Below are 12410 nucleotides of genomic sequence, written 5' to 3'. Positions count from 1 at the left end.
AACACTGTCCTGTTCTCTGGTTTGAAAATTACCTGTGGTCAGCTAACCAAGGATTTAAGTTCCAAAGCACATTAGACTCATAAAACACCTGAATTCCTTAGATCAAAAAAAATATATATGCAAAGAGAAGGTTCTTAAGTTAAACCCATTTTATCACAGAGGTTCAGAAATGCTAATGAAGATGAAGGATGACTAGGAGTAGGCAAATGGTGAGTGAGGATAGAAGGTTCAAGATCAGGTCTATAGGACCCCAGATAGCCATGTTAATCAGAAAGGGAAGCAAGAGTAAAGGAAGCATTTGGTGTGATGGGTCAGATGCACCCTATGCCACACACAGGTTGTACTTGAAACATTCAGAGGTAAAAACAGAAGAAATTCGTTCAACCTCTACTCTTAGTATCTGTTGCTGGCATAAATTAATTGTTTAATTGTCCATGACAGGATAACCAGTGAGAATATTCTCTCTGTAGATTCTTGTGTAAAGGATCTTGCCTATTCGGATATACCTCAGAGCTAACACCGCTGAACATTTACTTCAAGGTAACTTATATGCATTTTATCCTTAACAGTTATCACCCTATGGCAATTTTCACTTTGCACCCAGGAAAGCCCAGTCATAAAGATGGTGCATCACAAGTTCAAGGTCACAGAGTGAGGAAGCGGGAACACCAGACTGTGATTCAGGTAGACAGCTGCAAGTGGACTTCACAGCAATCATTATGTTGTACTTCTTCCAATGACGACTTTATCAGCAGTTTATGGTGGCTACGTAGTGATTCTTCTTATGGCACCACTAAGTACAAACATGATTCAAAGAGGATGACGATTAAAAGACGATTGCTCAAGGGCTAATGTAACAGATCGTAAGCTGAGATGCCTTGGGCTCGATTTAGGGGTAGATTTCGGAGGCTCCAGAGTGTCAGTTCTCAACAGGGCAGTCCTTCCGTTCACTGAGACCTGGTTACAGGAAGCAGTGAGCCATATGTTTTACTGTTCTGATGCATTCCAAGGGGGCTCAGGACATAAAGGAATTACATATATTCTATATCTGTAACGTGCCTCGGATAGTCATGGTGATCATGGGAATTTCTTCTGAAAAGCTTCTGTAGGAGACGTGGTGGTTAACGTTCACTGTGAACTTGACTGGATTTAGAATCTCCCAGGGGTCACCATTCTGGCATGTCTGAAAGGGTATTTGCACAGAGTCTTAACTGAGGAAGACCCACCCTGAAGGGGAATGGCATCATCCCATGGCTCCTAGACTCAGTAAAGGGAGGAAACACACAGGTTAGCAGAATTCATTGCTCTCTGTTTCTGGTCTGTGGGTCCAACATGACCCTCAAGGGCCTAATTATCAGAGTTTCAACATCTTTTCCTGCCATGAAGGACTGTACCCTCAAGCCATGAGTATGCCCTTCTTTCCTTGAGCTTATTTTCTCAGGAATTCTGTCATCATGGTGAGAAAAACAACGAATTCAAGGGCACAACTTAGAAAATTAAAACTTTGAGAGATAGCAGTCGAAAGAAATAGGAGGCTTGAAGAGTCTTCATGTTCCCCTCAGAACCCACCTGTGGATGTGGTGTTTGTAGAGCATCAGCGCAGTTTTGATTGTCTGCACCGATCAAGAGTCGAATGAAGAGGTTTAATAGCAGCATAAACACAAATAACTAGCTAAGAGTGAGGGGAAGAATTAGTGTCTGTGAAATGGAAAGCGGAAGGAAGCTGCAGTACATTTTATCAACATCGCATAATATCTCTCCACTATGACATAGATATTTACAACCTATGTCCTCCATTCGGAAAGGAAAATAGGACTCTTAGATCCCAGGGGAATTTCTACACTTGATCTTAGCCAAAAGGCCGAGAAGCGATCCCAGGGGAATTTCTATTCAAACAAGATATGTGTTCCTGCCACCCAGGGTGTATCTTAGAACGACACTTGCTCCGGCTCCTACACTTCTAGGATGATTTCTTTGCATTGGCCATTCAAGAGAAATCAGATTTTTAAATATTGGGCTTTTATTTAGTGTTTCTTTTTTAAAATAGTTACTGCCGTGTGTGGAGGTTTTCTTACAATAGAAATTTTGTATTCTTGTCTTGATCTTACAACTGCCTTGTGCTCTGGTTTGAAAATGACTTCTGGTCAACAAACCAAGGATTTAAGTTCCAAAGCACATTAGACTCATAAAACGGGTTTAGTGAAACACCTGAATCCCTTAGATTAAAAAAAAATGCAGACAAAGAGAAGGTTCTTAAGTTAAAGCTGCCTTGGAGCACCCGAAAGTTATGGGTTGGTGGGTTTTATAAGACTACTTACTGTGCTATTCAATTATAAAAGAGAAAGCAGTTACCATAGCAACCCCCACATCTAATGATGCTTATGCTACCTCTGAGATACACAGCACCTTCTTCTAGGGACACATTGACCAGTACAGCCTGCTATGGGAAATTTTTATGCCTAACATTAGGCTCGCAGGAAGAAAAATGCATTTCAATAACATGAAAAATATGCATGTATACATATAATCATAATTTGCAACATTAAAATATTATGACAAATTAGCTCGGGTTTTTTTTTACTTGTTTTAAAGATGAAAGTGTTTTCTCACTGAACCTAACAAATAAGATGCATTTAATCATTTAAGGATCCCATATGTAGGGCTGGGGACATAGTCTAGTTGAAGAAGTGCTTGCCCAACAAGCATAAAGCTCTTGGATAAGGTCTCCTGCGCCACATTAAAGCCCAGCTATGGCGGTGCACTGCTGTAATGTCGGGATGCAGGAGATGAAGGCACGAAGACCAGAGGCTGCACGTCGTCGTCCTTTCTGTTACAAACACAGAGAGAGATCTCTGAGCACATGGCTCTCAGTGGGATGTCTCCACTCTCAGAGTTCAGGGAACCCTTGGAAGAGGAGGCAGAACGAGTAGTGGAAACAGAGGAGATGGAGAGTGCCAGGAGAGCAAGGCCCTCTGGAACAGCTGAGCAAGCTGAAGCAGGAATCACGAGGCCTGCGTGGGTCTGTACCAGGGTCTCTGCACACACACTATAGATTTCCGTATGGAACTGCTGAACGCTTGAACGAGAGGGTCTCTGATTCTTGTTCTTTCTCTTGGAGCTTTCCTGATTTTTGTAGTCTTGTCTTGTTCAACTTCTGTGGGATGGTTTCTGTTTAATCTTATTACCTCCTATTTTGTTAACTTTTGCTGCTATGGTTTTACTTAGAAGAATGTTTTTGTGGTTTTGTTTTCTGTTTTTTCTTTTCATGAGAGACATAAAGGGAGTGGATCCATCCAGAGAAAGGAGAGTGGAAGGAGTAGAGGGAGGGAAAGCATATTTAGATTAAGTCTGAACCCACTGTCACTATGTGGTTTTAAACAACAGTTAACCATGTAGCAATAGAGGTCTTATTTACAGATGTCTTTAGGTAGTTGGTATTAAAACAATCTTTTGAAGCCTGACATTCTGCTAGCCCTGATACCTTGAGGGCCCTTTACCCAAATCCAACGGGCTTCACCAGAAAGAAGTACCCAGCTAAGACTGAAGCTGTACACTGTGTCTTCCTTGCTCCATGTAAAGGACTCTATTTGCCTGTTTGTCATCCGCATCTCCCCTGCCTCTGAAAACAGAATCTGAGAATTTCCTGACCCAAAGATTCAATGACTGCTCAGAATTTATTCACAGGCCCTCATCAATATAGAAATTACTTGTCTGAGAACATTTACTCATTTTTATTTTATATGTGATTGTTTTGAGTATATTTATTTATGAGTTCTGTCTGTATGCCTAGTGTCTATGGAGGGTACAAAGGGTTGGAGTCCCCAAGACTGCAGTTAAAGACAATTGTTACTGCTATGTGGGCGCTGGAAACAGAACTCAGGTTCTCTGCAAGAGGAACAAGAGTTCTTATTGCCCAAGTCATCTCTCCAGCTCTAGAAATTTCTTTGGAACTGAAGGTTTGTTGGAAAGAAAAGTGTGCTAGTTGGAGCAAGTTAGTGCTTTCATACAGAACCAACATAATAAATACTATTTAGACTCCCTGGATAGCTCACGAAGCCCATTTGATCTAGAGTGTAATGGAACTGCTTTAGACTTGTAATAAAATATAATTGGCTACACTACATATGTAAGGCAAAACATAAGGCTGGACAATAAATCATTTTTATTGCAAATGCTAATACTTGAGAAATTAGATTTTATTTCTTCTAAAAAATAGTTTAATTAGAACTTTTTATGACTTTGGAGAAAACTATAGAGCCCCTTCAAAGCATTTATTAAATAATTATTCAGACAGCATCTCTGGTGGGTGCTATATTGTTTTTAGAGCTACCAGAGTACACACACACACACACACACACACACACACACACACACACACACACACACACACAAATGACAGAAGAAGCAAATAACACTCAGATAAACAATGACAAAAACAATTTATATGATAAAGGATGACTCGAGAGCCCCATGGACAAAGACAACCTTGTAGAAAGGGTGTTAAATGATGCAACTGATAGACAGAAATAAGAGTTAAAATGAGAAGGCAGGACATTAGTTTCTTCCAGTGAAGTCTCCATTTGTTAGCTAGGTAGCATAGGCCACATTTATAATCACGGCACTCAGGAGGTTGAGGTCAAAGAATTGTCTTGAATTTTAGGACAGCTTGGCTACATAGTGAATTTCAAAGTGGCCTGGGCTATAGAAGGAAACCCTGTCTAAAGAATCAACCACGACTGATTACCACATTAGGGGCACCATTTAAGATATCAGCAGGGGGACCCATTAAAATGATAAAATCTCACCTCTCCCTAAAAATACTAATGTTAACAACTGTGTACAATGGTAAAACTCTGGATAACACAGATATTTGCAAGTCATTGAGTTCTATTGCACTGGGAGAAGGCATAGAACATACTGCTTGTGATGGTTTGCATATACTTGGCCCAGGGAGTGGCAGTATTAGAAGGTGTGGCCTTGTTGGAGGAAGTGTGTCACTGTGGAGTGGGCTTGGAGACCCTCCTCCTAGCTGCCTGAGGATGCTCAGTCTGTTCCTGGCTTCCTTCAGGTGAAGATGTAGAACTCAGCTCCTCCTGTACCATGCCTGCCTGAATGCTGCAATGCTGCCATGCTCCTGCCTGGATGATAATGGACTGAACCCCTGAACCTGTAAGCCAGCCCCAATTAAATGTCCTTTATAAAACTTACATTGGTCATGGTGTCTGTTCACAGCAATAAGACCCTAACTAAGACACAGCTCTGGGGAAAATAGAAGGAAGAACCTAAGGATTCCACCTGGCTTTGAGGCATTGAGATGAGACACAACAGTCTACGTCTCTATCTCAAGAGAGAACAAAAGCAGAGCCATCCCATCCATAGGAAAGGTCTGAGGGAAGCTGGATAGATAGCTCAATGGTTAGGAGCAACTGCTGCTCTCGTACAGGACCAGAGTTCACGTCCCATCACTCCCATGATAACGCATAGCCATGTATAACTCCAGTTCTAGGGCCTCTCATGTCCTTTTGTCAGGATTCTATAGGGAACAAGTGTGTAAGTACTGCACAGACACTTATGTAGGCCAAATATTTATATACATAAATCAAATAAAAGTAAAAGGTTCAAGGGAGCTGTCAGAACCCAAGTCCCCAGGCAGGGTGGTTTATGTAGGACTTTTTCCTCATGGAGTCAGACAGTAAAGATATGAAAAGATAAAGGCAGTAAAAGCCTTCAAGGAAAAATCAAACAAAATGAAACAAAAAACCCCACAGTCCTAGTTTTGATGATCAACTTCCAAGAAATGAATATCGATGGCTTACCTGACAAAGAATTCAAATTAATTTGTTGAGTTTCCAGTGAGCTCTGATAAGATTAAAATGAATATTTAAACAAGTCAAGGAAAACAATACATCAACAGAACATGAAGTTTGACAAATAAACAGGAGCAGTGGGAAAGAAGCAGACACTTTTAGGCTGAAGAATACAGTGGCTGAACAGAAATAGTTAATTTGTAACTTCGACAGCATAGAAAAGTAGATGGAAGATTAAATGAACTTGAAGACAGTTATTTTGTAATAAATCATCCAGAAGAGCAACAAAGAAATAAAGAACAAAAAGTAGCTTGTTTCTTTTCCATTCTTCTTTTTAAAAGCCAATGAGATTTATGACATACCATGAAACAAACCAAAACAAGCATTATATGGAGTCCACGAGGAAGAGAAAACAGAAAATTCAGAAAGCCTATGGGAAGAAATTATAACCAAAAACACCCTAAATCTGTGGAGCGATGTAACTCTCTGGGTGTGTGGAAGTTGAATCATGATGAGAGAGAATATTTTAATACAATAATATGATAAAACAGAGTGTATTAATAGAATAATAGGACAGGTTCTATTAAAATCTCCCATAAAAGAGAAGACTGTGATTGCATGATTTTGCTTAACCAAAACCTAATAGCTGATATTTTCAAACTCCTCCCAAAGAAACTGAAGGGAAAATTCTTCCAAATCCATTCTAGGAGCCCAACATTATGATAATACTAAAGTCAGGACATCATAACGACGTGGATTATAGTCCATATCCCTGCTGAGCGTGCATCCGAGGCTCTGCAGCATACAAGAGCAGTCTGGATTCAATAACACAGCAAAGTCATCCTATCCTGTGACTGAGAGGGATCTGTTCCTAAACACAAGAATGGTTCAACCCAAGCAAATCAATATGTATTTATACTGTACCAAAATAAACAATAATTAAAAAAAACCACGCCATCATCAATCGATGCGGAAATGTCATTTGCAGTGTGTCTCCAAAAAGAGGACTCAAATTATTGGAAGAGGCAGAAGCCCAAAACAACTAAACCAAACAAACAAACAAATAAACAAAACCAAAAAGAAACTCCAAGCAGCCATCCTGGAAGCCGTTTTCCTTCAAAACCATCCTATGTGCATGACAATAATTCAGGAAGTACCAAGAGTAGCTTTTCAATACTTTTCTTTTAAAAAGAAAATGCATTTTCACCAGTGTTTTTAATTCTCAGCACACACACACACACACACACACACACACACACACACACTCACTCACATACATACACATACACACTCACGGACACACACACTCACACATGTGGCAGCCATTACCTGTCACTTCAACTTGAGGGATTTCGATGTCTTCTGGTCTCTGGTGCACAGATAAACATGCTTCCAAGCCCCTTCACCCTCCCCACAATAAAATTAAATAAAAGTAACGAGAAGTTCATGCGTGCTGTTCACTACTCATGAAGAATCACCGTACCTTGGCCCTTTTTGTCATCCAGAACGGACACTCTGAAGTCTCTTTCTCCAAGTGCCTGTTTTATTTTTCAAGCCAGAAAGTTCACTATGTACAAGGGCCTTCAAGGGGATCTTACACGTTAATCAGTGCTTTCCTATATTTCCTAGAAGATAAAGTACATTTCAGGTCTTTTCTATTTGAGTAGCTGCTTATATCCATAAACACAATATTCATTTTTAAATAAGGCATGATTCACCTCTCTAATTTCATAGTATGAAGACCAAAGACTTGGATACTTTTTATGAAAGTCAGTGGAATATCAGAACTGTTCATTTGTTTTAGGAGAAGATTAAACAAAAGTGAAAATTGCTTATGTTGAATATTTAAAAAAAACTGAGGGCAATCTAAAATAGTAATTTTCATCAGTGTGTTCAAAAATAGAGATTCGTGATGGAGTCACTTATGCTGTAACACAAGGCAACAGAAAGAAATATCTGCTCCACCCTGAAGGTCGAGTCACTCTTTTCAGTCAATGTAGAAAATCATTTGATATGTGAAGGACCTTTGTTCAATTGCAAACGTTATTACATTTTATTTAGTTATGTGTGTATAGGTGGACACATTTGGGGTGGATATATATATATATATATATATATATATATATATATATAATGCCTTTGTGTGGAGGTCAGAGGTCAAACCACAGTAGTCAGTTCTCTTCACTCTTGTTTGTTTCTTTTTTTTTTTCCGGAGCTGGGGACCGAACCCAGGGCCTTGTGCTTGCTAGGCAAGCGCTCTACCACTGAGCTAAATCCCCAACCCCTTCTCTTCACTCTTCATCTACCAACTGAGTCCCAGGACTGAACTCAGGCTATCAGGCTTGGTGGCAAGTACATTTATATTCAGCCATCTTGCTGGCTCATATGCATATACATACATACATACATACATACATATACATACATACACACATATATGTATATATATCAAAGTGCAAATTTTTTCATCCTTTATGTGACCAACATTAGAAATATGTAATTCAGAAAGTCCCAGATCTTCAATACATTACATCCTTTCCTGCAGTGACTTCTTAGAGCCTGACGTTGCAGAGAACACTTTTCACAAGCAGCGTTACTGGCCTGGCCCAGGAAGAACTGAGCCAGGTACTCAGTGAGGGCTTGTCTTCCAGGCATCTTCCTGGGCAGAGTCTTGAGCACAACCTAGTTCATGTTACGAAATGAATAAACTCTCTTGGAAACATCCCTTTGATGACAACTCTACTATAAAGGACAAAGCTTTCACATACTTGATCAGAGCTTGCCCAGAGGTAAGCAGAAGGGATGAGCACAGAGAGAAAGCACAGAGATTTGTTTTCAGGGTAGCAGAACAATTGTGTATGATACTAAAGTGATGGTTACATACATGTTACATACTATAGACATGTGTTGGTCAAAATGAGTCAATGGGATCAGAAACTTGGGATTTCAGCTAATAACATTGTGTGTGCATGACTTAAGGGTAACAACAAGTGAATGACTGTTCACATGACAGTAGAGGAATTCCCACTTAGGTGTGGACAGAGATTAAAACCCATGCACGAGTCCACATGCACATGCATATGATTTTACAAAACCAAGGAGCCTCTAGGTTTGTCTTCATTGTTTGAGTTCCCTCTGAACACAGTGTTCCTGCACCAGCTTTCAAATAGTCTGCTGATTTGAAAGCTGGCCAGATCAAACACCAGGCTGTTGCTGTATTCCAGGCTGCCTCTGTGCTATGGCCAGTGGCTTGTGACCAGTGCAGGTATCCCTGACATTACCCCCACCCTCCCCTGACCCTGCCACACCAACTTTCTATTTATAATTGTAGCTTTTGTTTTGATGCCATTCATGCCTTTTTCTAGATAAATTCTGGTTTATTCTGGTTTGCATATTTTATTAGAAAGCGGATCAAAGGGAAAAAAGTCAAGAGGGATACTTAGAATTATCCCTCCCAGGCTGAGCACGGCAGCACATGCCTTTCTTCCAACACAGGGGAGACAGAGGCAAGCAGATCTCCTGTGAGTTCAAGGCCAGCCTGCTCTGCATGGTAAATTTCAGGAGAGCCAGGTATATTTAGAGAGATACTGTCTTTTTTTTTTTTGAATCACTTTTTCACATACACACTTCAGATATAAGGCCTTGTTCCATCATGGGGTGGTGTTGGGTTAGCAATTTTAACAGTGCTGTGTTTGTCTAACAGAATGGGAGTAAATGGGTGGTGCTGAGTGGAAGCTGCGGACTTTTACTGTTGGCAGTTATTAAACATATGCGAGGGGAGGAGCCTGGAATGATCCACATTGGAATAAATTAGATATGGAGACGTCAGCCCAGACTCAGGTTTACTTTGGTATGCACAGTTCGACTGCAGACCTATTTATAAAAGTACACACACACACACACACACACACACACACACACACACACACACACACACAGGTATTTCCTTGCTCTATCCATGGAGATGGCCTCAAAGCAGCCAGATGAAAACAAGTACCCCAAGATCCTGCCTCTCTAATATGATCCTCCATTAAAAGTAACCATGGCTTCTTGGATAAATGGCCAGTTCTTGGACCAATGGTGAAAACAAACAAACAAATAAAAAAAAAAACCCCAAAGAATGAGCCTCAAGCATGAATCATGGCAGAAATTAAGGATAACCACTAAAGGAATTAAACACAAAACCAAATAATTATAAAGAGTCAATGGAGCCTAAAGGAAGAGCTCCCAGTGGCCAGAGCTGAAGCCACTGGAAGAAAGCAAAAGGGAGCACTGGCTGTAAGGCTGGCCAAGAACATGCCTGGGTATAAAGGCCTTGACTTCTGTAAGGCCAATATTCTACTGCTGTGAAGAGATGCTATGACCATGGCAACTCTCATAAAGGAAAATATTTAATAGAGCTTGGCTTGCAGCTCAGAGGTTTAGTCCATCGTTAGCATGGCAGGAAGCATGGTGGCACACAGGCGGACACGGGATTGATGAGGTAGCAGAAAGATCTACATTCAAATCCTCTGGCCTCAGGAAGAGAGAGGCACTAAGCCTGGCTTGAAAGTCCAAAATCTTGAAGCCCACCCAGAGTGACACACTTCTTCCAACAAAGCCCTATCTGCTCCAACAAGGGCACACTTCCTAATCCCTGTCAAGCATCACCACCCCCTAATGAACGAGCATTTCAATCTATGAGCCTGTGGGTCCCATAGTTATTTAAACCACCAGAAAGTTACATTTTCTTTAAGAAAAAAAACTATCTACTCAATAACATAGAGAAAATATTAATGGAACTATGTTATTACTCATAACATTTTAAAAGGTACCCGTGTGAACCCACAGTCTGATGGGACAAACTAGGGGCAGGACAAAGATCTATAGATGTTTCTTCCTGAAATGATAATGTCTTGGCCTTGTGTTGTCTCAGATTTGGGCTTTTAGTCAATTTGTTCTTATTAATGTCTTTTCCTACTACTTAAGAGGCATTTATGCATCTGTTAGAGGGTTCTTTTCCTCCTAGATCACTTTACTTTTTCTCTGGGTTAATATTGTAAGATTGCAACCAATTGTCAGAGATAACTATTGACTAATTTAAAAGTTTCCAATCAGTAATTGAACAAAGTTATGTCCTTAGGAGTGAAATCTATTCTTCCATAGAAACAGCCTTCTAAAGAACATTTGATGAGCAATACATGTGGATGTCTGATTTGCTCTCAAGTTTTCTGATTTATTAGAGTTAGAGAAGCGGTAAGGCTTAAAGTGGTTTTGTTTGTTTAATCTACTCCTAGGTCTGATGCGTCTTGAAGGGGAAAAGTGTGAGAACTTGATAAAAATTTATTTCTTCTCAGGAAGAGGAGAAGAAAGACATATTAAAATTCAGAAAGCTAAGGTCTAAGACTCGGGTCAATTGTCTGGTTTAATAGCTGTGTCTCCTAATCTGGGTTCCCTGAAAGCAGAAATTCAATATTTTATGTTAGATCTACTTTAAGTTTGTGATTGTAGAATGTAAAGAAAAGTGACAAGTTCCTAGGGGAAAAAAGAATTCAGCAGGAGAGAAGAAAAGGCTAATACTAAGTGTTATCAGGTTGGTTACCAGGAAAAGAAGCTAGAGTCAAGTTCTACTAAAACTTTAAAGCACAGTTATGGAATGAGTTTAAAACTGTCCATTCAAATACAAAGGAACTAAGTATCTATTCTTAGTACCTGACACCTGTGTGTGCCAAGTACCCTGTGTTTCTGACTTGTATGAGTGGGAGTGACAGGTTGATTCCGATAAGGTACTACAGAGTATATCTGAACTCAAGCTTCCCTTATTGTATCTGTAATTACCTGGACGTAGCCAGTAAGAAAGTGGCTAAGCCAATGGGTAAAGTGTGGAGGAGATAAATCAGATATACTGCATAAACATCACTGGGCCATTTACCTTCTCTGGGACACAGTTTTCTCGTGAGCTAAGTCCAACTTAACTGAATTTTGAATCCTCTGGACCAGGAAAGAACCACCACATCGATGATGCTAAGATCTGCCAAGGCCTTAGATCATGGTTGCAGGGGCCTCTGAGTGGCTACTAAGTAGAGACAGAGAACACATCTCTAAATGGCCCTGTGTATGCTGGGATCCTTAGAGCTCTCTTCTAAAAGAAAGAAATCTTCCTAATTAGTTGTGAACCATTGCCTTTAAATCTGTGACAGGTAGTCTTGACAATGTCCTCAAGACGTCTTCCTACTGATTCACTAGGCTATTCTTTGATGGATCTAATTTTTCCAGCAACCATCCTTCCTTTAGTCCCAACTTCTCAATCTCATTTTTTAGAAAAGCTCTCAATTCTTTGAACCATTCTGTTCTACTTTTTGCTCAAAATTCATAATGTAAACTTGACCAAAAGCATACAATAGCAGCAACGCCAGACAATTCCTTAAAACATCGTGCAGAAGAACAATTTAGCCTATTATCTTTAAACCCAGCCATAGAGCTGAGTGCATGGAGACAAATTCTCTGAGTCAATTCAGTATGTGTGTGCTCTATTTCAACTCCCAATGGAGCCCTGTCCCCATCTGATACCTTATGAGCAATTTTTACTGTCCATGCCCCTATCTGTATTCTTGCCTTTTGAGC

General features: G+C 40.2%; 1 pseudogene; it reads right to left on the bottom strand.

Moving 5' to 3' along the window:
• Window positions 1-1704: 1704 nt before the first annotated feature.
• LOC120098023 (U2 spliceosomal RNA) lies at window positions 1705-1873 on the bottom strand (annotated as a pseudogene).
• Window positions 1874-12410: the final 10537 nt, after the last annotated feature.

This window comes from Rattus norvegicus, chromosome 17 (genome assembly GCF_036323735.1).
Source record: "Rattus norvegicus strain BN/NHsdMcwi chromosome 17, GRCr8, whole genome shotgun sequence".
Taxonomy (NCBI): domain Eukaryota; kingdom Metazoa; phylum Chordata; class Mammalia; order Rodentia; family Muridae; genus Rattus; species Rattus norvegicus.
Note: the sequence above shows the minus strand (reverse complement) of the source record. Positions and strands in the feature narration are given on the sequence as shown.